The following is a 26,106-nucleotide window of genomic DNA, read 5'->3' as shown; positions in this document are numbered from 1 at the left end:
GCTTATTTATGTTTACATAAATGCAACAATGACAGTGATATAAACTACAAAGAGGGCTGTCAGTAACATATTCAAAGTGCTTGACTGGCAATTACATCTATACACAGAGCAACAAAGGCAGACAGAGAAAATCAGTGCGTCACACAACATTCAGATAGTCATGCTCATGCACACACACACACTCTCACAAACACACACGGGTCATGGAGAAGTGGCTGTCACTGTGATTGGTTCCTGCTGCCGAGGGCGAACCCACAATAGCCAATTATCTGTCATTATACACCACAGCAGCTCTCGCGGTCTGGATGCCTCTGCATGTGTGTGTATGTGTGTGTCATAGTGGGAGAGATTGGCAAATTGCTGGTTATATATTTCAGCGTACTGGAAAAAAGGAGCAGAAATGTGGAGGAGGAGGAGCAGAGGTTTGAGGAGGCCGAACAGGAATATGCAGAGTGAATGTTAAAGGAAGGGAAGAAGAGATTGATGATTATATTTGACAGTTGGAGAGAAGATGGGAGCACGGGGAGCCACAGACCTCCAGTGAGCTGCGTGCTGATGACAGATGTCTGGTAACCGAGACATGCCTGATGCAGCAGGCCGAATCGCGGTCGCCACAGATTGAGGTGCTCAGTCAGCGTATGACTAGCACTCCATCATGTATGAGCAGTGAGGGTCCAAGCTGTGACCAGGTTTTGAAACATTATATGACAATGTCGGACATTACAGCATCAGTTGGCATTTTATCACCAAGACAACGCAGCAGGGCTTATATACTACAATACATCCGCTCAGATTCACAGCGGTGAATTGCTTTCATCAACAGGGGCACTTTGTTTAAATTAACGAGGTGGGAGTTAGAGAAGTGAACTCTTCCCTTGTATTTTCTCATGTATATGTGTCCACCGCATTCAGCTTTTACAATATGGGTTATGGTTAGTTAGAAAGTCCTGGCCATTATGGATGCTAATCTGGCCACAGTGATGGCAGTAAACTCTTGTGAAAATTAGAGGTGGGTATTTAACTATTTCTCAGTAAAAGCTGTAGAATGAATGACTATTTTCCAGGGATTGTTGGAACACTGAGTAATAAAGACTGATCAGTGACTTTAGTCAATTAACTTTTCTACTAAATTAACTTCCATTACTGACTAGAGAAATTGAAAACTGTTACAGTTACTGCGGATTATTCAGAGTACCGGTAAGTGGTCCACACGAATGACAAATTGCTGTTGAATTTTTAAAATTGAGATTTGTCAGCTTCCTCAAATCAACAGCACATGAAACTGAAAATATGTGGTTACGTGTAGATACCAGTAATCTTATCATATAGCTGTATTTTTATTTAGGTGGGCTGTACAATGAATACATAAACAGGGTTACAACATGGATAATGTAGCCTCATCTATATTCTTGATAAACGTTTTGTCTCCTGAAGCACATAAGTACATAATGAAACCCTCCATTGATCCCTATTCTTGACAAAATGTCGATTCAACCTTAAAGGGGACCTATCATGCAAAATGCACTTTTGTACTTCTTTTATACATGAATATGTGTCCCCGGTGTTCCAGGGAACTCACCAAGTGTCAGAAAACACAACCCTCTCTGTTTTCCTCTATACCCAAATCTCTAAAAAAGGGGCTGCAACGGATCTGATAAAAACTGATCCAGATTTGAACACTTCTATGACGTCACAGAAGTGGCGCTACGGCTATTGGGCCAACTCTCCACCTATCAGGGGAATGTGGGGTTGGGCCACGGCCGGCCATTGCCGCTCGAAAGCGCTGGAGACGCTGTAGTACATATGCCAGGCCTGTAAGTGACGATGTAGTCTGCCACAAAAGCAGCGAAGAAGACTTCCCGGCCATAGTTACCATGGTTACCCTTCTGTTTATTCTCCGCTGTGGCTTTTTTTCTCCCTCCCCGAGGCAAGCGTTTGCTCCCGCTGCTTTAATTCAATGCAATCCCTCCCCGTGGAGGCAAGCACTGTAATTCTCTCTGGTTAGTCCACCAGCAGATGACAAACACCCACCTCTCCGCCTCTTCCAAGGAACGAGGGGACCGTGCGGCAGAGTTTCAGTTTCAGTTTCTTTCGCCGGTCAAGATGTCCGTTAAAGTTTAAATCTTCCGGACAAAGTTAGAAAAGTGCCGGTCAAAGGTCTTCTTTGTTATTTATTGAGCTTTAAAACAAATGAATAACGACTCTATATAATAAAACACGGAGGACGGAGATCTCTTTTTCTCCCCCTCTTCTGACAGCCCAGCAGCTGATCAGAGCACGGCTCACCTCTCCTGCAGGGGGGCGTGGTCAGCAGAATCAGACCCGTAGACAGCAAACAGCACATAGAGAAAACAGAAACGTATAAATATACCTTATATAGGTATGGCCCTACAATATATCATTTAAATATAGCATGATAGGTCCACTTTAAATTAAGTTCATTCCAACTCGCTTGTCTGCAAAAGTGAAAGATACCTTCTCTTTTCAAACAGGGTCGATCTCAGCTGTTGTGATCTGCCAAGCTATCACTTTTCCTCTAACGCCACCATGAGTTTGAGTAGCGCTACCTTATATGCAAAGGAAATCACTTCTATTATAATAGATTGTTTAGGTATGACACTTAATACACTGATTCATTTAGCCTTCATGACAAGCTCTAGCAACTTTAGGAAACCCTTGAATTTTAATCCAGTGCCATAATCGGGTCATCATTTTACTTTAGTATATGACTGAATACAAAAAAACTAGTGACAACAAATCCCATCAAACTCTGCGGTACTTTGTGTCTTGCTAATGAGCTGGGAAACCTCTCTGGTCTCTAAAGTTTGCCATTGATGTACATCTGTCATTGGAGATAAAGAATAGAAGTTCTTAACACACTCACATGGCTCCACCTATTTAAACTGGTGGTTTTATTTGCGTACATCACCTGCGTTTTGGAGGTTTTGTGGTTAAGACATTTTTGCTAGGCCAAATTGCAAGGTTGTCTTTAATTGCATGTTATGGTAGATTATTGGATATAAAACAAAAACGGTATTGTCCTTATTCTCGAGAGATTCTCTCTCTGCAGGTCATTCAGTAGAAAATGGTAATTCTTTAGTTTGAACTTTATAAAAAGGTTTTTAATCCAGACATCACATCTCTGTTTTCAGTTCCCGCTATTCCTGTTCAATTATTGATTGCCAAAAGCTTCATTGCTGTCTTTCTATTTAAGCTTGAATAGTGCTCAATCACGACACATGAACCTATGTCATCATACCATCCACCTCAGAATAAATCCATTTGACTCTACACATCCAGCATGTGAGTGTAACACTGATCTGTCTCTGCCTGTTTTACAGCTATGCTTCCATAATCCCCATCCTAATCCACTGCCTCTGTGTGTGTGTGTGTGTGTGTGTGTGTGTGTGTGTGTGTGTGTGTGTGTGTGTGTGTGTGTGTGTGTGTGTGTGTGTGTGTGTGTGAGAGAGAGAGAGAAAGAGAGAGAGAGAGTGGTGTCTCTTCATGTCTGTGTATGTGAGGCATGGTATTTAAGCTTTTGGTTTTCAGAGGGCCTCTCTTTCCCACGCCTTCCACACTATATCTAATACCATAGATAGCCCTCCAGTCATCCACTTTTCTCCATCGAACCACTCAACACAATGGCCTGGACAGAATCACTATGCACTCTGCTGTCAATATCTCCATTACCATTTCCGTCGACAGAATAAACACAGTGAAAATGGAATGGTTATGGTTGATATTAGTTTTAAATGAGCTGATGAAATGTGTTCCGCGATGGAGAGAGGCAGAGGGTTGAATAGATGGAGAGAAGTGATTATGCCAGAGCATCTAAAGGATAAAAGAGCAGAACAGCAGATCAAAGTTACTTTGCTCACAAGCTTATTTTTTTGTCCTTAATTTAATTTTTCTATTTAGACTAGCTGTTAGTCTAGAAAAGCTAAAATGGCGACTACACGAAAAACCTGCATGCATACCAAACACATGTTATGCTCAATTGTCTAATGTCCAGCTTTCAACACCATATTTCCAAAGCAGAGTGTTTATTTTATAATTAGTTCTAATTTGGCTCCGCTTTCCTTTCTCAGGATCCTCGAAGTGTTCACTAGATGATTATTAAAAATGAAAAATTGAAAAAATAAGATTTGAAATGAGGAGAAAGAGACACGCCATAAAGTTACCAAGCTACAGACATCAGAATTACATGGTCAGTTGCTTAAACCCCAGGTCAACAAGATGCACCGTTGAGTTGGTTTTAACAACATGGTACCTCTGATGTTGATATACCAATTGAGCACATTATGAGTAATAGATTGAGAAAGAAGAGAAAGAAAGAAAGAAAGAAAGACAGAAAGAAGGGAAGATATCGTATCGAAATAATTGGTTCTTTTATGTGTTTCAGAATTGTGCTTACGATGAATATAGAGAGGAGTAAGAGGTTGATGAGGGGGACCCTCAGCAATGATAATCCCATTAGCACTTTACTGCATGTTAGGCTCTCCACTAATGACTGATGTGTGTATGTGTGCATATGTGCCACATGTGTAAGCGCCAACAGTGTGTGTGTGTCCTGCTCGGACCGTCCTAATTATCAGACGTGACTCACGTGAGGGTAATTAGAGCCTCTGAGACAATGGGAGCAGGGCTACGAATGACCCAGAAGTCTACAGGCTAATGAAGCGATAAGACACACACTCTCTTTCTCTCTATGACTCGCACCCACCTCACACAGAGAGAAAGGGACAGAGCGAGGGAAAGAAAATACAGCTCAAAAGACAGAGAGAGGAACAATGTTTCCCTCAGACTACATTAGAGACAGTAGAGAGATTTGGGAGGAGCTGTCAAGAGACGCTCTGTCAGGCGGCTTCAAGCTCAGCCGTCTTCCTAGTATGAACTAATCTGGCTGCTCTCTGTTCTCTGTCATATCTGGCCACAGCTCCACAGCACTGTGGTCCGCTTCCACAGGCGCGGATTAAGGCTCGGCTATCCGAGACTAAATTCTCTATTGAAGAATCATCTAGGTGTAATCCCTGTGTGAAGCCAGCCCTGTATGGTACAGCGCATTATAGTTCACACCATGACTATTATACACAGCAGGCTGCACACTCAGGAGATACAGAAGGACAAGAGGACGGTGGGCTGTGTGCTGGTAGCAGAGCCTCAGGGTTGCTTTAAATTGTTACGTAAAATCATATTGGTTCACTTAAGGTGGGACCCCCAGGAACACATTAACTAATTCAGAGCTCTGATGGGATGTTTTTCACCTTAGTGATTAACATATTTAAATTGTAATACACCCTGTCACATATTTCTTTAATAATCCTGTCTCCTAGTCTTTCATATTTGCATTAACATTTAACATTTGCATTTTCGTACCTTTCTTATAATGAATTCTCAGGAAGGAAGAAAAGTGTACCCTAAAAATACGCACACACGCTCACCCACACAAAACACAACTAATAAGAAAATACGTATATATATATATGCCCATTTAACCAAAACAATACAACATACAGTTTTAACACAACATTAATAAATAAACCTAATCAAAAATAATTACCAAAAACAACATTCCTGCCCCTCAGAAAACAGAATATACATATCACGAGTATTGTGTCTCTTGTACCTCTGTTATGTTGAAATTACACTGTTTTAGAGCCCTGTGCTCTCAAAAGCAGCGGGCATTCCTTTTGTAACAGTTTGAATAAAAGGTCCGTTGACGTGGGAATTTAAGTGATAAGTGACACAAAGTGCTGGTCTGTGAAGCAGAGCAGGTTACCCTAAAAAAAAAAAAAAACGGTATTGTCCTTATTCTCGTGAGATTCTCTCTCTGCAGGTCATTCAGTAGAAAATGGTAATTCTTTAGTTTGAACTTTATAAAAAGGTTTTTAATCCAGACATCACATCTCCGTAGCTTTCAGTTCCCGCTATTCCTGTTCAATTATTGATTGCCAAAAGCTTCATTGCTGTCTTTCTATTTAAGCTTGAATAGTGCTCAATCACGACACATGAACCTATGTCATCATACCATCCACCTCAGAATAAATCCATTTGACTCTACACATCCAGCATGTGAGTGTAACACTGATCTGTCTCTGCCTGTTTTACAGCTATGCTTCCATAATCCCCATCCTAATCCACTGCCTCTGTGTGCATCAGTGTGTGTGTGTGTGTGTGTGTGTGTGTGTGTGTGTGTGTGTGTGTGTGTGTGTGTGTGTGTGTGTGTGTGTGTGTGTGAGAGAGAGAGAGAAAGAGAGAGAGAGAGAGAAATAATTACCAAAAACAACATTCCTGCCCCTCAGAAAACAGAATATACATATCACGAGTATTGTGTCTCTTGTACCTCTGTTATGTTGAAATTACACCGTTTTAGAGCCCTGTGCTCTCAAAAGCAGCGGGCATTTCTTTTGTAACAGTTTGAATAAAAGGTCCGTTGATGTGGGAATTTAAGTGATAAGTGACACAAAGTGCTGGTCTGTGAAGCAGAGCAGGTTACCCTCAACCTACGCTCCAGCCATCACAGGAACCCTGTCTCTGTGGCTCCTACGCAGACTGAACATGATTTTGTATGTGTGTGATTATAAATCTGTGAGCGAGTTATCTTGATCAAATTCCCAATTACACAGACGAGAGTCTCTTCAATGCTGTGCTCTTTGTAGAAATACACAAACAGGCAGGCATAAACATCTCATGAATGCACCCACTCCTGAACACGGAAATAAAAACACGCAGTCACACACAGGCCGGAGGCACCAGACACTTCATTTGCTATTCCACCCCCTCTCCTCATCCTCGGCACCCTCATATTCCACTCTGGCCTCCCCAACATTCAGCCCACAGTCACTATAGCAACCTCACACAGAGCTACTGGCAGCCAGAGGGCTAATCATGTTGTTTACTTTGAACATCTGTCAGAAAACAGAGACACTCACACCTTCAAATATTCATACAACTGCGTATACATGCAGCAGCACTTGTCCTCGCAAATAGAGTAAGACCTGAATCTTTACACACTCATGTGTCCAGTGAAACTCAAACAGGCATATATTTAAGGTTACATTTGACTTATAGCTTAGGTAAAAGTTGAAGACGAGTTTCTTACCTTTGCTCATGGTTCATCCTGGAACATGAAGTTTGAAAGTGGGAGCTGAAAAAGGAAAGGACACCATTTTTCATGTAAGTTCTTGATCTATCAACAAAAATATACCATATTGATTTTTCCATAGTTTATCATGGCCAGGAAGAACCATTTGCTTGACAACCTGCCATTGATGACAGATAAATGAAGGGAGACCTACATTGCTGGTAAAATGGGCCAGTAAAGTCTGCTTGAGAAACATGCCTGCTGGGTATGTTGCTCTGCTGCCACCTGTAGGTTAGACCTGGTACTCCACCTTCAAAAGTCTTAGGACAGTGACCTTAGAAAATCCATCCAAATCCAACTTTTTAAATGGAGAGGACAAGACGTATGAAATGTGATGTATTTTAATTATTCAAATAAAGATATTGCTGCACTCAATCGTCGTAAACCTGCACTGTTCCACATGCTGTCTGATTTTAAATCAATCCCCTCGACAACATCTCACTTCCTTCAGTGTACAGTACATGCAACTCCCAGTGAAGCACTCCACTTGCCTCAGTATACTCTGTGCATCATCCAAGAATACTTTCAAAGATTTTGATGAAATCTATTTTTTTTTTATTTCTTTTAAGTCTGCAAAGGCTTGCTACAAAAATGTGTCACACAAACTCATCACAAAACTCCAGCCAGCTTCAGAAAAGGAAAGTGCCACTCGGTGCAACACACACAGCCAACGTGCAGCCCCTGCATCTTTTAACAAACCGAAGAGGGTTGAGCGAATGCTTTATATTTAGAATGGTGACGCTATGTGAACTAACATGAGAGGAAAGCTCAGCGATGCGTTGGAGAGCTGCATATTCAATAATGTATCAGAGGCAGCGTTTTAAAAACAGCTGGGGATCGTCGCTCTGTCTTGTCCTGTCTGCCGGTCTGTCTCTTTGCATGTCTCTCCTCAAGTCTGTCCACTGCATATTTGCCACTCTTGTGGGGAGGTGATGTTTGGTTAAACTTTCATCCTATCGACAGTCTCTTAAGTTCTTTCTGTCCCTCAGGAAAAGTCTTTCTGTGTGCTTTCTTCACTCTCTTTCTCAGAAGCAGAATTCCACCCTCTCTCTTACTCAGTGGACATGGCACAGCCTTTTAACTACATAAATCACACACCATTGTGGCCCAGAACAAATTTGCTTTTGACAGCAGGGGGGAAAGAAGATGTATGTGTGCACATGTGTTTGTTTGAAGGTCATTGTGATTTTCAGTACGTACCTGTTTTAGTGCACAGGTCCACTGTGCTGCTCCATACTTGAGGATTGAAAGAGTAAGAAATCTCCCCAGAATTCTCCTGAAAGAAAGAAGGAGGGATATAGAGAGAGCAAACAGGGATGGGGAAGAGAAGAGGAAAAGTGGGAAACGGATTAGCAGAGCCTTAGCCTTTCAGAACTTAATACTCTTAAAGCCGACCCTGGATTTCAACTAAGTTCCCTTTGTCTTCTGTTTGAATTTGCCTGTGCATCAGTGTGTCTGTGTGCAATAACTAGAAATGTCAAACTTATCGCTATGACATAAAAACAATGAATGGGCGGTTATTGTTCCAAAAAGCATGATTGGTCCAAAAGACAGCCCCAGCTCAACTTCTATATTGGGGTCTTTAAAGGTTTCTATACCAGCTACATACAAGCCATACGTGCTGTGAGGGGCTGAAAAGTCGGAGTAGGAAAAAAGCATTCAACACCTCAGTATGAAAAGTACACACTCCCACAGATCAAGGAGGTTGCATTAGGACACATGTGTAAATACTAGCACAGAGGTGTGTGAAACGTAAGCAAAGAGAGAACCCACACACACACACACACACACACACACACACACACACACACACACACACACACACACACACACACACACACACACACACACACACACACACACACACACACACACACACACACACACACACACACACACACACACACACACACACACACACACACACACACACACACACACACACACACACACCAATCCAGACTTGCCTCCATTGGAATTCCATGATTTGTGACTGCAATGACCCAGAGCTGTCAACCAGAATTATTTTGCCATCTATGTGCAGCAGCGTGCACTAAGTCAGAGCAAAATAGAATTTAGCTGGTGGATGAGTCTCAAAGGATCATGTGCACTTGCAGTTATTTTTGTAATGAAATCCATCCCCTGTTGAACTTTGAGGCATTGGACAAATAACTTTCTAAAAAGTAGTGCTTTAAAATAGCCACCGCAGTTTATAAATGTTTGTAAATGTAAAATCCTATCCTTGATTCTTGTTTGTTAGGCCTGATTTACAGTGTAACACACTTTGGATCAAACAAGTTGCAAGCATGATATTTTTCAGAGAAATGGACTGAGATTAGACCATGTTAACAATAGAATGTTGTGATTGTGGAGAGAGAAGCCATAACAAAGAGTCACCACTAGTCTGTGCTGTTAAACCACTCCTGTGTTTGTGCTGCTGACCGACTTACTGAATAAGGGCAGACACGATGATGGCAGAATACATTAACTGCAGCATCTGATGATGTGAAGATCATGAGTTCTTTAATTACAAATGATAACTTATTTATTTGTAATTGCTGGTATGACCCTTGACATCTTAACATGTGTTCAGGTTATAATGGCTCACATCCGACATAATCTCACATAATGAGAAGCCATTTGAAGACTTTGTGTTCCTAAAATCAGACATATTTTAATGCTACCCAGGCATGCACATATGCACACCGTGGCATATGTTTGTGCACTATGTGTGAAAACTAGAGCGCACTTTAGTTTCAGTGGATGTCACATTCCATGGATTCCTCTCCACTTGCACCATGTTTCGTCTGTAACAATCTGACAATGGCTGGTGAAATCAGTTGGGTGGGGGGTTATTATAAGCATCAGTTACTCTCTATTGTGGGCGCCAGTTTTTCTCTCCATCATGTTGTTTTCCTGTTGGGTTTCAGTGCTCCCTCGTTGGAAACCACCTTGTTAGTGAGAATGTGCTTCACCTGCGCTGGCCCAGCAGAAGTAATTAAAGCCTCGGCAGCCTCGGCAGAGGAAGAGTTTGGAAACTAGATCATTTGGAAAGCTCATGTTGGTGCAAGCAATTTCAGCTTACAGGTCTTGCACAATAAGCTAGGACAAGTTATGTTTGTCCTATTTTCGGTGGACACGGCATTACTGTAGTCTTCCCTGAATGTGTGGTAAAGTGGCACCCATGGTGGGAGTCTTTCTGCAAGCCCTTTTAGCTGCTTTGAATCTCTGTGAGGACTCCCATGGGAGCCCTTCAGAGCAGCCTTTGAATCCTTTTCATGTTGATAGCTGAAATGACTATTCCGTGAGAGTCAAATGTTGAGTAATTTGAAGGGAATTCAACTCCAGCTGCTCCGTCTGGACATCACCTTAAAGATTTTTGCCAGTGGCGAAATGATTCAGGGGAAAGCAGCATATTATTTAGGTCACTAAAGTGCTTTCACATCCCCTTTTCTCTCCATGAACCAAACTATTTCTGCACTTATCTGCACAGCAATGGCCCAGATAATGTTTTGATGTCCAACCCTAACCAGGGCAGCTCGGTGGTTTACTTTGGTTAGGCTTCACTCAGCATGTGTGAAACACTCTTCTTAGGTTCCTGTCAAGTGGACTCAACATCAAGGCAAGTGTGTAAGCAGGGCAGCAGAGTGGGCATCGGAGGTCCATCTCATGAGCCCTACTGTAGTGTCATAGCAGGGCAATGCATAACACTGACATTATTACCTACAAATGTTATCGCTAGACACAACCCTCCTCAAGCTGCACCATCACATGTGTTTCAGAATCATTTTTCTCATATTAGTTAGATTTTCTAGAGAAAATATATGCAACATTTTACTTTGTAAACATGTTTACTCTTTTGAGGTGTGTATGAAGCACCGATCAAAGTCTTCTCCAAATGTTAAGGAGGTTATTGCAGGTCAAGTTGGCAGCAGAGACCCTCAGAGCGACATGACACCATTTTGCATAAACAACTTGAACTTGTTTACAACTTGAACTTGTTTACAACTTGTATGTGTGTGTTTGTCTGACGTTTAAGAGTTTACAGAGAAGGATAGGCAGCCCGCAAAAGGATGATGAAGCATTTATGGAAGATACATGATGCAGAAATGTCTGCCTAATTTTACTTAGCTTAAAAAGCACCTGCTGCACTTGAAAATAGAAATAGGATTATTATAGTTTTGGTCTCTAAGTGCTCATCCACCAACCTGTACGGTATGTGTAATGACAAGATAACTTGGAGACAGAGAAGAGACGCATTGTAGAGATATTCAAGTCACACTTTAATCCTAAACTACATAAATAATTAGCTCCTCTTAAAACCTAATGCAGGATAAGTACAGCTTCGTCTGGCATTTTTGAATCAAGTCAGATTACAATGCTCTAGTGTGCATTCATGTCTTGATTCAACAAATGCAGCCCAACTTCTCTGGAGTTAAAAGTTTGACTGAAATCTTATGCCTTTATTGGCATTCTCCAGCAGACATTTATACAAAGCACACAAGTGAAAAATAACAATTAGATATTCATTGTCAGAAATGCACAACTTAATGTTGATTATAATGTATGCTGAATTAAAGTTTAGACGTTGGAGTTATGAGTTGTGTGTCCAGCAGCATCAGACAGCAGTTTTCAGATTTGTCAAGAAAACTCACTGCACACTACAAGCACTGCACACAATGGCATTAGTACGGTCGCTGAGAGGTGCCATCGACAATTACAAAGTGTGAAACACTTTAACAAAGCTTCAGACAAATTTACATTTTATAAAACTAATTTACATTTTATAAAACAAATGTATATTTTCTAAAACAAAATTACATTAACAAAACACTTTTACCAAAGAAAAAACGATTTAACATTAACAAAAACAAATTAACAAGATGCGAAACACTTTTACAAAGCTAGAGACACATTTACAAGTGTCGAAACACTTTAACATTTCCCGAAACACTTGAACAAACTAGAGAATCAAACCGGAAAGGGAATGCCCATCATACCAGAAGTGACGTGCAAGTGATTGACACAAACTTAAGTTTGTTTTGGCTGATAGGCCGTCGGTACCTATGGACCTTTATGGTCGTTAAACATGTTTTGTCCATTCTGTGGAAACCACCTGGGCCAAGTGACATGGTTTTGCTCATCACAATATACTTTCTCTTGCGCAAGAGATATGTTCTCGTGCACACGAGAGAGTTACAGGTTCGCCAAGTAGGAAGTGGAGCTGTGCCTTTTACACACAGCCTTCGCTGTGTTTACCTTCATTAGACAGCTAAAGAGCGACTGCAGGCTGCTTCGTTATAGCCACACACACCTCTACACACACACACACACACACACACACACACACCTCTACACACATCGAACTGCCCGATTATTACGCCTTATTATTCTATTTATGAAGGAGATGTCCGGTCACCAGGGTGTGTGTGTGTGTGACACTGGCATTTGTTTTCAGAAGATATTAAGATACTGTCGTCCGTTCCGGTACTGCGGTCAACTCAGCCGTCTCTCGCGTTTGCTTGGTCAAATCAGCAGCTCTTCATTTTTGAGTGGGCAATTAATTGGGCCTTTACGGTAATCGCTGAGAAGCGGCACTGACGCTAGTAGTACAAGAGTAAATGCATGTTTTTTCTGCTTTATTTGCGATACAAATCATTTGTACCATAAGTTCTTAATAAAACTGACACTGTTTGACTCAGTCCTAGTTTGACTGCTACCAACAATAAAATGAAGTACTTTTAACGTGTACTTTTTGAGTAATACTCTGTCAAATTCCCCTCCTGAGTACAATAATTAATGTATTCTGCTATATTTGATGAGGGATAAAATGATTTTTTGCAAAAAGTTCTACATGAAATTGATACTGTTGAACTCAGTCAGTACTAAGTACTACTTGGACTACTAGCACAAGTACAATCAACTACTTTTACTGTGTACTTTTTGATTAATACTCGGTCAAACTCCCGTCCTGAGTACAATCATTCCTGTATTGTATATGAACTATGAATTATTGTACTCAGGACAGGAGTTTAACCAAGTATTACTCCAAAAGTACAGAGTAAAAATACTTGATTGTACTTGTGGTAGTAGTCCAAGTAGTACTAAGTCCAACAGTATCAATTTTAGGTAGAACTTATGGTAACAAATCTTTTTATCCCTCAACAAATATAGCAGAATACATGAATGATTGTACTCAGGAGGGGAGTTTGACAGAGTATTACTCAAAACGTACACAGTAAAAGTACTTCATTGTATTTGTGGTTGTAGTCTAACAAGTACTCAGTCCAACAGTACCAATTTTATTAAGAACTTATGTCGTGATGAGCAAAACCATGTCACTTGGCCCAGGTGGTTTCCACAGAATGGACAAAACATGTTTAACGACCATAAACACACTCGTACCGTCCATAGGTACCGGCGGTCTATCCGCCAAAACAAACTTAAGTTTGTGTCAATCCCTTGCACGTCACTTCTGGTATGATGGGCATTCCCTTTCCGGTTTGATTCTCTAGTTTGTTAAAGTGTTTCGGCAAATGTTAAAGTGTTTCGGGAAATGTGTTTCGACACTTGTAAATGTGTCTCTAGCTTTGTAAAAGTGTTTTGCATCTTGTTAATTTGTTAATGTTACAGTAAATCGTTTTTTCTTTGGTAAAAGTGTTTTGCTAATGTAAAATGTTTTTATAAGATGTACATTTGTTTTATAAAATGTAAATTTGTATCAAGCTTTGTTAAAGTGTTTCACACTTTGTAATTGTCGATTGCACCTCTCAGCCACCGTACTTTAGAGATGGTAATAACATAAATACAAAGGTAAAGCAAAACATCCTGTGTGTTCTGAAAATCCACTAAATCATCTTTGTTAGGTGATAACGTACATTTGGTGTTTGTCCTCACGCAGGCAAAAATAATAATAACTGCAGGTTTAAATGCCCATGTTTTAAATTCTAGAACAACATTACAAGCAGTTCACTGATTTAGCATCGCAAGTTGGCAACTTGTTAGACACAAAAGTGGGGGAGACATCATGACTTGTAGTCTCTAGTCTGGGTCAGACAATCCCGACAATGCATAGACAGCATCCATGCTCCATGCCTGACAAACGCCTACGTCCTTTAAACTCTACGTCCAAAGTTACAAACTTTCTAGTCTCCCAGTGCAAGCCGAGATAACCCTGACGACATCACTATGGTTTTTTTCACTGAGAAGTTTCAACCCCATAGAAGACATTACACAACAATGTTTCAGGCTAAGTAGTACTTAAGGCTAGTAAAATGACCTTCATGTGTAAAATTGTTAGAATGTCCCTGAAGTTTCAAGGTCTTTCAGTAAATCACTTTAACGATTGCATGGATGCCATGAAGTGTTCCTCTCTGCCAAACCACTTCATGCTGCCTATACCGCTCCGAAACAGCACAGTGGAAAGGGTTGAAATGTAAGGAAGTTTTCTCTTCATGCTTACTGGAAGGAAGAAAAAGCTGCAGCACAGCAAAGTCCAAGTAATGGCAGTGTAATGATGCCACTTACACAAAGGACACAAGCAGCCCGCTGTGGAACGGTGTCATGTCTTTGTGATATAATCCTATTTTTTCAAATTCCATTTAACAGTACAATTGCGAGGAAATCACGATGACTGTTCTCTTGAGAAGCAGATGCTATTGTGTGCTCGGGGTGGCCCCGCAGTCATGGATATATGGAGACAATTCTGAATTATCATTTGGTAGGTGCAACAAATTACTCAGTGCTGTCCTACTTTTTAAGACATATTAGACGCTACTGTGCTCCAGGCCAAGAGAACAGATGACGGAGAGAGGGAAAAAGTGAAAGAAAGTGTCTACAACACAGAGGGGAGGGAAGAAAAATGAACGTGTTTGGGCATGAGGAAGAGAGAGGAAGATAAGGAGAATTATAGCAAATGAGAAAGGGTAAATGAGATATAAGAGGGAGAAAGATTCTAAAGTGGAGAGTGTTGCCCTCTTCTATCTGCTCAACTATCGTCTTTTAAAGGCAAAATTACAAAGTCATCTAATTTCCTTGCACAGTTAACATCAAATTCTCTCAGTGCTAACATCCTTATTCTCTCAATGGCAAAGATAATGTGTTCAGCTTTTCTCAATAAGAACATGCACAGTTCTGAATTAGAAATACCTGACATTTTTCTGTGAAGGAGAATGTTAATATAGGCAGAATAAATAGAGAAAGGTGGCTGACTGTCACAGGGGTGGCGGCGGGTGAGGCCAGCATGACCTGACACCTGCTTATTTCTTGCTTTTGACGAGGTCACGGGTGTTACGCTGATATTGGAATCCCACGAGTGCACCATGGGAATGCTGGAGCAGAATTAGAATTGGCCACAGAACGACAGCAACGGGTTTCCTAATGAAGCCTCTCAGTCCCTGTGCCAAAGTGACCCATTTTCTCTCTCTTTTTTTCTCTTCCCCCTCTCTCTGCAGCCGCTGCCCCAAATTCTTCACAGGGAAAGAATATGCATAAATGTAATTAAAATGGCAGAAAATGATTGGAAAAGATTCTTCTATCCCCTTTCTCTGAACCATTAGTCCTTGGGTTTGTTGGACTCCAGCGGGTGAGGAGTCTGACGGGGTCACCCTTCATTCTCGGGAGAAAATGTCACCATGGAGATGGTAAATTACAAAAACACAAATGAACTTTTACTTTAAAGGACACGATGGGATTGAAAATATATTTTAACAGTCTCTGTGTGTGTATGTATGTGTGTAGTATCAAGGCAATTACTATCATTTCTTTGTTGTAAAGTACCAATCCTCTCTGTCTCTTTTTCCTGGCTGCTTTTCTGCGGAACTGTTCAATGGGACTGCTCTTTTTCCCCATTTCTGTTAAAATGCTAATTATTTTTAAATGTTCAGCAGCCCTCTTTGGTTTGATTGTTCTGACACAATGGCACCATTTTAGAATAATTAAAAGGAGTTAGGAGGGTTTATAAGGTACAAGAGTGGGGACTGGTTCAAATTGCAAACCCTTGCAAGAAAGAAGGGGATTTTGTTAAATATCTTGCAATTACAAAAATTCCCTGGAGCGACTGATTATACAGCACTCAGACACCCACTTTAAGTGAACAAGGTTGTTAGCTGAACAGAAGATGATCTGTTTCCATGCTTGGAGTTTTTCCAGAGGTGCTGGTGAATATAAATCTCATCTTGAACCGGCAGAGTGAGCTTATAATGTATATTAAATCATGGCCTCTGGTTCACATGCTGGTATGGTTGTTGTTGCCTTTCCCTCAACTAAACTTTTATTTCTGCACCAATGTTGGGCAGTGATACATTTCTTGCTACCAAGTTAAAGTAAACTTGTTTTGTTGTTGTAAGGGATTCAGTAAATACAAAACAGTAACTGTACTAATCACAGTAATGCTCCGTTAGCTTTTTTGCTAATAGCGGCAGGCTTACATCAGTGTACACTCTCTGTGTTCAGCTGACAGAGTCCAACCCCCCCCACACCCGTCAAGTGCCAACAATCAGGCGAGATATTTGATAGTTGGTGCTTGAAAAGACTAAACATTTATCTGCAGATCCCTATAAAGTATATTCATTACTCGTTATTCTCTACTAATAGTTCATTAAAGACTGTATAGAATTGCTATTTTGCACATCCCTTTCAAGATTTCAAGATTTTCTAAGGGTTATCAGGGGTCCCACTGCAGTCAGCATGTCGTTGTGTCCCTGGGCAAGACACTTCACCCCAAATTGCTCCTGTGGGGATTGTCCACAGTACTGAATGTATGTAAGTCGCTTTGGATAAAAGTGTCTAATAAATGACATGTAATGTAATGTCACTGACAGTATCTTCTTGATTTTTTTTATTCTATATTTCTATCATTGACCTTCTACTTTCCCCCTATTTTGTATGTACTCTTAATATTTTTTTAATCAAATATACTGTAACATATTCAACAAAATTCAATAACGTGTTTTAACCACTAGCCGGTGCGGGTTAAAAAAACTGTCAACTTTAAAGTGTTAACACAATAAATTATACTTTCCAGTATAAGTTTCCAGTTTAGTTTATGACAGATGTATTTTGTTATCCACACATATTCTTTTGATATTTGTAACACCAAACCGACAGAAAAGCTGGTCTTAACATGACCCAGTGGTCTAGTTAATAAAACATAATATCAAACATAATATTACTATTAACTTTTTTGTGAAATAAATACACACAGCATACAATGCCATAATAACTTTTTATTATTAGTGTAGGACACTTATGTATGTATAACATCTGAAGATGTGTAGTTTTATTCATGTTTTCCCATAATTTTACAGGATATTGCTATATGTGAGCTGCTCCATCGAAATCAGTCGCATTGAACCGAAGAGACATTTTGAGTTGTATACACTGTTGGAAAGAGGGGATTCCAAGCTTTCTAATGATATCAGGATATTTTTTGTACTCCAAATATTAAGCGAAATATGTCACATTATATAATGACTGTCACCGAGTCATCATTTTGAGAAAAAGGCCTTTAAAGTGTCCTCTTCTCTGGAATCCATCGATCTGATTGATTATTAGCGGAGCAAATGATCAAAATACTACGGAGGGAAAATATTTTCGTTTGGATTACTGGTCTGGGGGAAGCTCGCGAGTGTGTGTGTGTGTATACGTGTGTGTGTGTTTGTGTCATTTTGCGTTTGTGTGTATTGTGTTTGTTTCCCGGGGAAAACACTCACGAGAAACACCGGCTGTTGTTATGCCTGCTGTGACGTCATGTTACTCCGTTCTCCGCTTGTAATTATGCCGTTACAAGCTTCAAAGTTGTATTTATCATCTGAATTTGCCGAAACAAGTTTAATATTCTGAAAGACTTTGTTTAATTGAAATCAGAAGAAAACAAACTGTAACGGACCCTGCCGTGTTATCTATGATTACTATACGCCTTACATTCATAATGTCAGCCGGAGGGAGGGGAAGCGGTGCTGTGGAACAGCAGAGTGGCGAGTGAGAGCTGTCATCTTCCCTTTACAAGCTTCAAAAATGTATTTATCGTGTGATTTTGGAAATAAAAGTTTCATATTCTGAAAGCCAACACTTTGTTTATTTAAAATCAAACAAAACACCCGAACCCCGAAAAACTATTTTTTTACGCAAATCCACGTTTATTTTGAAATGAGCCATTGCGACTTCCGACTGATTTCGATAGAGCGGGTCACATCCATGGAGGACCTTTACTCCCAGCGGCTCAGGAAGAAATCACTACGGATTATCAAAGACCCCCATCACCCCAGCCACAAACTGTTCTTTCTGTTGCCGTCTGGCAGACGTTACCGCAGCATCCTGGCAAGGACAAGAAGATTCGGAGACAGTTTCTTCCCGCGGGCAGTGAGACTGTTAAACAATTGAACTGTTGAAACAACTTCAAACATTCAACTGCTACTCAGTAGTATGTATCTAATACCTAATATATATATATCATTCCAATAACTTGTATATAGACTCATACTGCACTATTCTACATCATAACTTTATTTCATTTTTATAACTATTATTATTTTTGTATTGCTCATGCTCTTATTGTTATTATGTTATGTTATTATGTTGCATTGTTGGAGAAGCCTGTGACATAAGATTTTCAACTGCATAATTACTCTGTAGCTATGTCAGATTGACAATAAAGAACCTTGAACCTTGAACATATTATTTCACATGTTTTTACTTCAACACAAGAGCTCGACGAAAACACTCGTGAAAAGTGATGTTTAAAGCTCAGTTAATGGGGCTCATTCACTGGCGCTTCCACAAACAACAACCAACATAATTGTTACATTCAAATGAAGTACATTATTCAAGTTTACATTAACTTTGGATAATAACACGGGAGAAAAGAGCGGAAGCGCTCTCTTTTCCTCTCTCCCCCTCTCTCTCTCTCTCCTGACAGCCTGTCAGTATCTCATGCAGCTCACTGATCCAGTAATGAGTGACAGTGAAGAATAAATATATTTATAACTAGTTCCAAAGGTAGATCAAATAGCTAAGTGTGTTAGGTCTAACTCTTGTGTGTTCTGCTCCGCTCACCGGTCCGTCACAGCGGGTGGAGCTGCAGGATTTCTGCTTCACACACATTGCAAACCGCTATTTTATTGTCATTTTCGGACACCTTAAAATACTGCCAGACTGGTGAAGCGATTTTGGCGAGCTTGTTTTGCCGCACACAGAGAAAAGTGTCATGTATGTTACGTCTCGCGATCGGCCTTTTTAGAGAGCACCGATCGATCGGCAGAGAGTGAGTATCAGCCGATATCGATCGCCACGCAAAAACTGCGGCATTTTTACAGCTCCTTATGGGTAATGCAATTTGTGAAGTGCTTTCCTCTGTGGTGAAATTATCAGCACTGCATTACGGAGGAAAGCGGCAGAAAGTCGCCTGGAGTTAAAGAGAGTGGGGCTGCGTGGCGTGCATGGCTTCCTTCTGCAGGTAACGGGGAGACGCGCTCTGGCGGCGGTCTCGTTCAGGATCCGAAAATAAAATAAATATTTTGTACACTTATTCCACTTATTCCTAGTGTGCCACTGGTTACGGTGTCGCGTGCCAGCCAGGGGTTGCCGACCCCTGGTATAGGCCATACGTCTGTTTCCGGTATTGTTTATGACGGATGTATTTTGTTATACACATATTCCTTCACATTTAAATTTAAATTTACATTCAAGTATTTTGTGAGGTCTTCTAAAACGTTTTTAAATGGGTTCTAGTTGAAGAGTTTGTAAATGAACATGAACCCAAGCTGTTGCCTGGCAATGCAATTCTGTTGATAGTTATGGCTGATAAGGCTTATCACTTATTGGCTTATTACTTATTACTGTTTTTATATTTTAAACCCCAAACCGATGGAAAAACCCCACAGCAACATAGAAAAGACGTTCATAACATGACCCGGCGCCTTAGTTAATAGACAAAATAATTTCATACATAATATTATTAATTACTTTATTTTGAAATTCAGTTCCTGACGGACGGCAAAAAAGCCAGAGATTATAGAATTAAACAAATAAATAAAAACAAGGATAATTGTGTGTTATTGTTGAGTAAATAACAGTGTGTTATTTAGAAAAGAATAACAAATTAGAAGGAAAAAAAGATTTAAAAAATACAGATTTCAGTATTCTGAGGCCCATTTATTTTCCTCACGGACGGCAACAGAAGTCCGACATTATAGAATTAAAAAATAAAAAATAAAAAACAATGGCTTGATATTGAGTAAGAAAATGTTTTTATGAACCACACAGCTTCCGGTCTTCCAAGATCCGACCGGACAAAAAGACGTGGTGCAGGCACGAAACATACTACGAATAGAAATACATTGCTTTTAAAATCGTTCTGTGTGACACGAAAAAAAGGGGAAAATCTTGTTGGTGAACACGAATCAATAGATTACATTTCGTGACTATAACACGAAATGCCGTGAGACTGGGTTGGACAGACTGGTTGAGTTGTGTTTGTGCTAGCTTGGTGCAGGGGATAGACATGTGATGTTAGTTTCGACAACAACGACAACAAATTATCTGACTGAATAATTTCACAGTTGTCTTGTGTACATATTGTGTGTTCTTAGCTTTCTATGCTAACGCTAACAGTATCGCCATAGTTCTGACTGAGTTGAGGGCTAACATTGAGCAAGGTCAGGGGTCGGCAACCCGCGGCTCCCGAGCCGCATGCGGCTCTTTAAGCCCTCTGCTCTGGCTCCCTTGAGCTAACCTAAGGAAATAAAAAAAAGATATTTGTAGGACTATTTATATTTTGTTGCACGGTTGAAAATGTTTCGTATCTTGTATTTTGAGGTGATACTGTGACACATAAATAAAAAACAAAACGGTTTTATTAGGTCAACTAAAATGTCCGTCATATCCTCCTACGGTCCCGCGCCAGCGACTTTTCTTTCAGGCGAATAACCTGACCCCCGGCTCGATGGATAAATCAAAGAAAGAAAAGTATCGGAGTAACACAGAGGATTTAATTCTGCGTGGACAGAGTTATCTGCTTTCACAGCAAACAATGCTGGTTTAATACCGGTATGTTTGATATGTGGAGAGTTGTATGTCAAAGGTGCTGCAGCCTTTACGTATATGGGAGGAAAAACACGGAAGAGGAAGACAGCTGACGATCTTCAGTCATTATTCAATCAGTAAACTCTTTTTAGGGTGCAGCTATATGTTTTATTTATTTCAAAGTGGGCCCATTTTAATTTGATTTATTTTCTTCAAATGTGCAGAGGACTCCCCAAGTGCTGTGTTTAATTTATTTTAAAGTAGGCCTGTGTATTTTTTTTGTATTCTCCTTATAAGAGTTCTTTGTTTATTATTAGAGGTAAACAGTTTTCTATAATGTAATAAATAATAAATGCAAAAAAACTGTAGTTTTTGTCTATGATGTAACAATATATACAACTTTATAAGCTATCAAGCTATCAAATAATGTTTTGCGGCTCCAGACTAAAAAAACGTTTGGAAAAGGGGGCAAAATGTCTCTTTTAGTCAAAAAGGTTGCAGACCCCTGAGCTAGGTGTTGGTCAGTAAATATTAAATACAGAGTATGTGATGTTTTCCTATGGATGCTTTAAACATTCTTTACAGGCATCTTTGAGGGAGCTACGAAATGTAATGTAACGTGCAACCAATTGTTTTTGCGGTTGAGTAATTAGCAGTACTGTGACTACTTAATTGACGTAAACACTTAGTATCTTCTTTTATCTGACAATTTGCTGTAAGCTGTTGGTTTCTCTGTCACTGATGCCATTCTCTGTTCACATGAGGAAACAGGAGCAGAGCTCTCCTATCATCGCCCTGGTGTCTGTATGAATGTGCAAGTGTGTGTGTGTTTGTTTCTTCCCAAGCATCTGCCGTCATCCTGCTGCTGAAAAACCAGGTGCATATAAGTCATCCAGTGAGAGGTAGTCACTAATAGGATAGAGGCTGCTCCACAGGAATGAGCTATGGCCTTATTACCCACCTCACTTCCTTGCAGCCGGGCGTCCTCCCGTAAAAGCCCAACAACACTGTTCCTATCATGCTCCGTCCATACATCTATCCATCCTTCTGCTTCCTTCTCTTTCTCACTTAGCCCCCACATTTTCTTGAAGCTTTTCCCCCTTTTCTCCCCCCCTGCCTCTTTACTTCCCCTCCCTTCTTCCGTCTTTTTTCTCTTTACCTCCTTCGCTCCTTTGCTCCAAAACTCCCATCACCTCCCCTTTCTTCTTCTCTCCCCACCTCCAGATTTCTACCCTGCATTAAAATAGCCTCTTCTGAATCTCTCCCCTCAGCAGAGCACCTACCTGATTTACTCAGATCTCCTCTTTCCCATATCTCCCCCCCTCCTTTCTCTCTTCTCCAATCCTACCTCAACCTGACCCATCCCTCTCCTTTCTTTTCATTTCCTTTCCTTTCCTCTCCATACTCTTCTAAACTTTCATCATATGCCTCCCCGCTTGATCTATTAATCTCTCTCGGTTCTCTCTTAGTCTTCCTTATCCCCTTGGCTCCTTTCCTCCCTTGCTCCCTCCCTCCCTCCTTCTCACCCCCATTTTCCCCACCTCTCCCAGCCTCAGCACCTGCTCCTGAAGCTGTCTAGACTTGCAATGCATTGAGGGTGGAGAGAGAGGGAGGAGGTGAATGTGTGCAAAAAAGGAGGGTAAGGGAAAAAAGAGACACTGAGAAGTGTTGGAGTGGAAGAAGAAGATGGGAGTGTTTGAGGAGAAAGAAGTGTCGAGTGGATGACATGAGAAAGTGCAGAGATATTGTTGGAAGGATTTGTGATCTAAAGTGGAGCTGTTCATTTTTAAAGAAAAATAAATCCCACTACTTCTTAATGGTTGCTTTTGAGTTGTCAGTTTTTGTCCCAGCTCTCAATTGTAGGAGCACAACAACAATCATGTTCTCAGTGGGTACTTCACACTCACTGAACACCTCTGTCCACGTGTCTGTCGTTTCATTTTTCAATTGCGGCCCATTTTTCAATGTGATAAACCTTCGTAATCCACACATTTTATCAAAGTAAAGATATGTGATCCAAGAGGACTCCGTCCTGTCATATTGTGAATATGTGTGGTGGCAGAGGAGGAGGGAGGGAGGTAGGAGGAAGTGATATGAGAAAAAAGGAATGATGGCCCCAACCGAGTGATGAGGCAAATGAGGACGAACAGATGCTAGATTACATCTTTATATGACAGATACACACACACAGTTTGTTTGATGGTCGGCTTGTTTGTGTGGTTCAGAGTGTGTGTGCGTGTGGGTGTGTGTGTGCTTGACAGGATGAGGTGTCCTGTCTGTCTGTAACAGGATGTGATAATTAACCTTTTTCCTGCTGAGCGGAGCTATTAAAGCTAAGGCTTTAAACACGTTTTTATCACAAACACAACACATTACACAACGTAGGTTGTTTAGAGCTGTTGAACACAACCAGGGACATTCTGCAGTAAGCCAGTTGTTATAGAGGTTATTATGCCTATCCATGTCTATTTTTATTTTTGAATCTTGCCATCCATTAGTTGTTAAACAAGTTGGTCTAGGTGGAGCCAATTTTACCTGCTTTAAATACTGTGTAGCTGGTTATTAAACTGGGAACTGGGAAAAGGTTATAGAGTGGTGCAGGAACGAGTCCTAAAACCCGGAAGTGAGTTAGCATTTTACCACTTCCGGTTCCCTCGTCTCAGAGTCAATGTTTTATTTTAACTAGTTTTTGGAAAATAGCTCTAAATAAGGTCTGTGGTTGACACAAATTTAAGAGACAGATCATGTTTTTTTCTACGACATTAAATACATCAGCAGTGGCCCCACTGGTGATTTTTGAAGAGTTGATGTGTCTAAAAAACGATGGTTGTTAACATGTGACTGAAAAGGACTACAGAAGTTGTCGAGGACGTTGTACATCATTACGTGGAACACGTAAACACTCCCGCTAAGTTTGTTTGCCCCTTTTCTGCTTGAAAGCAAGTACCTGCGCTCTTGCAAACTGTTAAAACAAACGCTTCAACTTCAATCTGTATCTTTTAATATCGATCTTAAGTTGGCGTGACGTTGAAGTCGTGCGACCCTGCTGTGCCCGGCTATAGTTCGTTTATAGCATAACGTTAGCATTTTGCTTCTGGCGATTAGATATATGATTCAAAAATTATCAAAGTAGGGTAGACATGTGGAGATTATCCAGCTGAACAAAACGTGCATTTATCAAACAGGTTTATTTTCCACAGATCTTATTTTTTACAATATTCCAAAATCCTATGGAGAAATCCCGTTGCTTTTCTGTCGAGGGAACCCTTGCGCAGCTTACTTCCGGGTCGGCCTACAAAAATACATCATCACTGCACCACTCTATTGACTTAAATAATAAAATATAATTTTGCTTTGGTGCTCAAGGTCGTACAATAAGTACATCATAACTATACCTAGGTAGATACATTTAAATGTACTGAGTAACCTTCAACCACTGCTAACAGAAATGCACATGCACAGAAACATAAACAAAAGTTAGATTCTCAATAGAGCCAACGTGGCAGATGGGCCAGCAATAGAGTAATATGACTTTGTGCCCCGAGTAGGTCTCCAGCAGCAACGGCCAGCCAAACTTAGCCACTAATGAGGCTCTACACACAGTCCCACCGAGCCTACTCCAAACACTAGGAAGCAGACACAAGGAAGGAGACAGAGACTGTAGACGCATGCGCACGCACACACACTGGCAGACAAGCACACATACATCAAAGAAATGTTTAAATCTGAAGCACAACCTTGGGCACTAAAGCGAACCATAAGGGGCACATTAGCATGGCATGTGTTTGGTAAAAGCCTTGCAGATACAATTGTGGTGCACTTTTATGTTTTAACTTCTTTGGCATCCTTTTCTACTAATCCTTGGTTCTGAGGTAGGTGTGGGTGATTTGGACTAAATTCAGCTATAATTACAGTATCACAGCTAAATTGATATGTGGCAGGATTTCATATTAAAATGCAAGTTTAACAATCTTTTTGAGCCAAACGTTTTTAATTGCTGTAGCAAACTTATATTAAATTTTTTTATGAATGTATGCAGTTATAACTATACAGTAAACAATTCAAAATAACCTTTAAAGGTCTCCTATTATGCTATTTTTAGGCATATATTATTTGTCTCAGATACATAAAAATATATAAAAAACATGTCTATGATGTGTTTGGCTCAAAATACCAAACAGATCATGCATTTTAGAAATCCCTCATATCCCTCTATTCCAGCCCTGTTATGGCGCATTTAGTGGAAATGCGCCATAACAGGGCTGGAATAGAGGGATATGAGGGATTTCTAAAATGCATGATCTGTTTGGTAGGGCCTCGCACGGCTTAGTACGGTATAGTTAGGCCTTGGTAGACCAGGCTCACTTTATGCTGCGTTTCCATTACAGTTTTGGAACTGGGGTAGTAACTATAGTAACGCAGTGTAGGCGGAGCTGTGACGCCATCTTCAATGCGAAACACAAAGCCAACATCAGCCGTTAGCTGTTAGCCCTCAGAGCTCACAGCTCCTCATGTCTGTTCAGAAACTAGACAAAAGTTAAACAAGTACAAACCTCAGACTGTCTGTGTCGTGGCGAATACAGTCGCTGGTTTATTTATGTCTGTATAGGCCGTTGTTGTGAGTGTGGACAGTCGGAGCATATACAACGTTAGCTTAGCCAATCTCCATTCAGAAAACACGCATTTTAAAAGGTTGTTCGCCTGCCGTCTGTCTGCAGACTTGTCAAAGCATTAATTCATGGTTTTTACTAACCGGTATCAGTATGTTGTTACTTCGGCAGCATTTTGAAAGGTGTATTACAATTCAATCACTGTCAAATATGTTCATTTTGTTGTAGTTGCCAGCGATTCTCTCACTAGTGTAGCATACTCAGCCCGGTTGTTGGCCCGGAAAGAACCTCGATTCTGGAGTGCCAGAAAACTATGAAAAAGTACCCGCT

The 26,106-nt window shown here is 40.6% G+C and overlaps 1 long non-coding RNA gene across 1 annotated transcript in view; it reads right to left on the bottom strand.

Moving 5' to 3' along the window:
- Window positions 1–8,354: 8,354 nt before the first annotated feature.
- LOC117482209 overlaps window positions 8,355–26,106 on the bottom strand; it is a 46,046-nt gene continuing 28,294 nt past the window's right edge. Inside the window, exon 3 of the long non-coding RNA XR_004555846.1 lies at window positions 8,355–8,420. This is a non-coding gene — a long non-coding RNA (uncharacterized LOC117482209). The remainder of the gene's footprint in view (window positions 8,421–26,106) is intronic.

This window comes from Trematomus bernacchii, unplaced genomic scaffold, assembly GCF_902827165.1.
Source record: "Trematomus bernacchii unplaced genomic scaffold, fTreBer1.1, whole genome shotgun sequence".
Classification (NCBI taxonomy): Eukaryota; Metazoa; Chordata; class Actinopteri; order Perciformes; family Nototheniidae; genus Trematomus; species Trematomus bernacchii.
Note: the sequence above shows the minus strand (reverse complement) of the source record. Positions and strands in the feature narration are given on the sequence as shown.